This window comes from Arachis ipaensis, chromosome B06, assembly GCF_000816755.2.
Source record: "Arachis ipaensis cultivar K30076 chromosome B06, Araip1.1, whole genome shotgun sequence".
Taxonomy (NCBI): Eukaryota; Viridiplantae; Streptophyta; class Magnoliopsida; order Fabales; family Fabaceae; genus Arachis; species Arachis ipaensis.
Genome location: NC_029790.2, coordinates 60,436,975 through 60,442,049, shown reverse-complemented (window position 1 = coordinate 60,442,049; position 5,075 = coordinate 60,436,975).

Here is a 5,075-nt window from a genome sequence, read left to right as displayed (position 1 = left end):
ACAAAACCAAAAATTAGTTCCACAAAGAATTTGCGGAATTTGTGCTGATTACAGCCATTACACTGATGAATGCCCGCAGCTCCAACAAGAAGACAACATGGTGGCATCCACTCACAACTTCTATGACCGCCCCAACCAAGGGTACAATCAAAGTGGAAATAATAACCATGGATGGCAGGACAATTCAAACCAGAATTGGAGAGACAACAATAATAGGGGAGGCAGAGATAACCAGGGAAATCAGAAGTGGAATAATAACAACAACAGGCAGCAAAATTAACCTTACCGAGCACCTCACCTGAGGCAAAACCAAGGACCACCGAACAATCAGCAGCAAACCTCTCAATTTACCCATTCTTCTGTATCTTCTAATGAAGATTTATTACAAGCTTTTGAGAAAAGACAACTGGCCATGGAAAATACCATCGTGAACAGTATTAACGCCAGTCTGAATGGTTTCACCTCTACTCTGCAAGCTCTTATGACACAGCTTGGTTCAGCACAAAATTCCAGTAACCAACCTTCAAGCACCACTGGAATCCCCTTTCAACCATTACCCAATCCAAAGGGAGGCATTAATGCCATCACCCTGAGTTCCGGAACCACACTGCAACAGAGGAATCAGGAGGAACCAAGCTCACCAGAATATGCCTCAGCTGAAGAGGTGGTAGAAATCGAAGATGTTGAAGAGGAAGAGGATATACAGGACATAGCTGAAGAAGAGATAGCTCAACCACAGGAAGAAGCACAAAAAGGCGCAAGCACCACAGAAAACACTACTCCCATTCTATTTCCACAACTTGCAAGGAAGCCCAGGAAGCAGCTGGAACCTGATCCTAAAATGGTAGAAATATTCAAAAAGGTTGAGGTAACTGTTCCCCTTTTCGATGTTATTCAGCAGGTACCTAAATATGCAAAGTTTCTAAAAGACTTATGTATCCATAAAGACAAAATTAACGAATTAGAAACGATTCCTTTAGGTAGTTCTATATCTGCTTTAATGGGAGGATTACCTGAAAATGTAGTGATCCAGGTCCTTGCATAGTTAGTTGTACTATTGGTGGTGTAGTAATCTATGATTGCATGTGTGATTTAGGAGCATGTGTCAGTATAATGCCTTTGTCTATATATGATGTTTTAAGGCTCCCTCCCTTAAAAAGGTCGGCAGCTTGTTTTGTGTTAGCAGATAAAAGCATTATTACAGTGGCTGGAGTTGCTGAAGATGTTTTGGTGAACATTAAAGGGCTCACATTTCCCACTAATTTTTATATCTTGGAGATGTGCCATAATGATTCAGATAAGCCATCATCAATCCTACTTGGAAGACCATTCCTGAAGACATCAAAATTCAAATTAGATGCTTTTTCAGGAACATACTCCTTTGAAATAGATGGCCGCATAGTAATCTTCAATCTGAATGGAGTCATTGACAACCCCCCAGAAGATCGTTCTATCTTCCAGTGTGATGTCATAGACGAGAGTGTGGCTGAAGTTCAAAAAGAAGTGTTTGAAGAGAGGCACACTGGACAAGATCCAAGTGTGGGGACCCTCTTAACTGACAATAAGGACACTTTGCCATTTTTGCAAGCCCCAGATAATCCAGAGCCTGCCCATGATCAAAAGTTAGAATTGAAACCTCTCCCTCCACATCTCAAATATGCTTATCTTGAGGATGAGCAGAAGCTTCCGGTTCCTTGTGCAATGCACCAGCTACTTTCCAAAGGTGCATGATGAGTCTTTTCTCTGATCTTATTGAGGACTATATGGAAGTTTTTATGGACGATTTTAGCGTTTATGGTGATTCTTTTAAACTTTGCTTAGATGGATTATCTAGAGTATTAGATAGATGTGTTGATACAAACCTTGTATTGAACTTCGAAAAATGCCACTTTATGGTAAAGCAAGGGATTGTATTAGGACATGTGGTATCTAATAATGGCATTTCTGTAGACCCAGCAAAGGTGAATGTTATTTCTAGTTTACCTTACCCCTCTTCTGTGAGGGAAGTCCGTTTGTTCCTTGGCCATGCAGGTTTCTACAGGAGATTTATTAAAGACTTTAGTAAGGTGGCACTTCCCTTATCCAGATTACTACAGAAGGACATTGAGTTCGAGTTCAGTGAAGATTGCAAACAAGCATTTGATAAGCTGAAGACCGCTCTAACTCAAGCCCCAATTGTGAGAGGACCCGACTGGAGCCAGCCGTTTGAGATCATGTGCGACGCTTCCAACCATGCAGTAGGAGCAGCACTGGCTCAGCGTGAAGGTAGCGATCCTTTTGTTATTGCCTATGCATCTAAGACTTTAGACACTGCCCAGTCCAATTATACTACTACTGAGAAAGAGCTACTTGCTATTGTTTTCGGTCTGGATAAATTCTGAGCTTATTTACTTGGTACTAGAGTAGTAGTGTATTCGGACCATGCAGCTCTAAAGTATTTATTAGCTAAAAAGGAATCCAAACCAAGACTTATACGTTGGATACTGCTGTTACAAGAATTTGATTTAGAAATAAAGGATAGGAGTGGTAACCAAAATTTAGTAGCGGACCACTTGAGTCGCCTTGAACATATTAAGGATGATTCTACTCCTATAGATGATAATTTTCCTTTTGACAACCTGCAAGCAGTATCTGAGGTAGTCCCTTGGTACGCACCTGTTGCTAATTATTTAGTTAGCCGCACATTTCCCCCATATTTCTCTAAACATCAAAGAGACAAGCTGAAAAGCGAGTCTAAATATTATATATGGGATGACCCATATTTATGGAGATGTGGCGCTGACCAGATAATTAGACGATGTGTACCTCAATCAGAATTCCAGTCCATTTTAGAGGCCTGTCACTCATCTGAGAGTGGAGGACACTTTAGCCCTCAAAGAACAGCTAGAAAGATCTTAGACTGCGGATTCTGGTGGCCTACTCTTTTTAGAGATGCTGCTGAGTTTTGTAAATCTTGTCACCCATGCCAGAAATTTGGTAACATATCCAAGAGGGATGAGATGCCTCAATAATATATGCTTTTCTGTGAAATTTTTTATGTCTGGGGCATTGACTTCATGGGTCCATTTCCAAATTCTAGTGGATATTTTTATATATTGTTAGCTGTGGATTATGTTTCCAAATGGGTGGAAGCAATTCCTACCCGCACTGATGATGCTAACACTATTGTTTCCTTTGTGAGAAACCATATTATATGCCGCTTTGGATCACCACGAGCGATCGTGAGCGATCAAGGCACCCATTTTTGTAACAGGAGACTAACAGGATTGATGAAGAAGCATGGGATAATCTATAAAGTTGCAACAGCTTACCATCCCCAAACTAATGGGCAAGCCGAGGTGTCAAACAGAGAAATTAAGCATATCCTGCAGAAGATAGTAAAGCCTCATAGAAAAGACTGGAGCACCAGACTACAAGATGCACTGTGGGCATATAGAATAGCATACAAGACACCAATTGGGATGAGTCCCTTTCGCTTATTTTATGGAAAAGCTTGCCATCTTCCAGTTGAAATCGAACACAGAGCCTTCTGGGCAGTTAAAGAGTGCAACATGGAAATTGAGAAAGCCGGAACTGAAAGAAAGTTGCAACTACAGGAACTGGAGAACCTTCGCCTAGAAGCTTATGAGAACTCCAGAATATACAAGGAAAAGATGAAAGCTGTGCATGATCAAAACATCAAGAAGAGAGAGTTCCAACCTGAAGATTTTGTTCTCCTTTACAAATCTCGACTGAGGCTCATGCCCGGTAAGTTGAGATCAAAATGGGAAGGTCCATACAGAATAGAGAAGACTGAACCGTACGGAGTCTATCACCTAAGCCATCCTTCAAGTTCTGAACTTATTAAAGTTAATGGACACCGCCTAAAGCTGTACCATGGTGAGAAGGTGCAGAAAAATAAGTAGCTTGATTTCTTCCACTTGGAAGATCCCCACATAGCAGCAGATTGAGCTAGTAGAGCGTCCAACTTACGGACGTAAAAGCAAAGTGCTTGGTGGGAGACAACCCACTACGGTATGATCGTTCCTTTCTTCACTTTTAGTTTTTCTTCTTTAATAACTCTTCTCTTTATTAGTGCTTCCGTGCCCTTTCAATTACATGTCTTTATCTTTCCTTAAAAAAAAAAAATTCGCCGCGCGACGCAATCGCACCAGCAACGCGTCCGCGTGGCAGGAGGAGTAAAGAAAAATAAAAATGAACAGAAAGTTACGCAGGAGGAGCGCTGGAGTCGTGCCAATGGCACAAATTACTCCACGCGACCGCGTCGCATGGAAATCATGGCCTCCCACGCGGCCGCGTGCCTCACGCGGCCGCATGCCCTGCATTTTCGACGTAAAAGGATGCACTATGCTATATTGTGCGATAGTGGTGCTGGATTGGTGCTGGAAGCACAATCCTTGTCACGCGACCGCGTCGCCGACGCGGCCGCGTCAATTATTTTCTGACGCACACTCACGCGATCGCATGACCCACGCGATCGCGTCACCCAATTTTGGCAATTAAAATGAATCGAACAGAGAGTTGTGCTGGAGCGAGGCTGCACTCGCGCCAGCAGCGCAACATAGGTCACGCGACCACGGGACTGACGCGATCGCGTCCCCTTCCCTGACGCACCCCATGCGAACGCATGCCCCAGGCGGCCGCATCACATGCACCGCACAGCTAAACCTCAATTGCCAAATTATCTTATCTTTCTTTCCTCCAAATCCTAATTTTTCTTTTCCCTCCTTCTTCCTTCTTTCTTCTTTCCCCCCTTCTCCTTTCTATCTCACTCTCTCTCTCTCTCTCCTCCATTAACAAGGTTTTACCTTCTTCTTCCTTCTTCTCTTTTCTATCATTCTTATTATATTATGTATATATTATTATTTTCTTTTTCTTTTCTTTTTCTTTTGAAACTTTTATTTTCTTTATTCTTCTTTTCCCTTTTTACATGGTGTTAGAAATTTTTTGAGTCATTATCCCTCATTATATGCTTGTGACTTGTTACAACTTATTTGACAATTATTATTATTATTATTATTTTAGGGGATTGCTTGCATGTTCAATTTCATACTTTTTACATCTTGTTTAACATG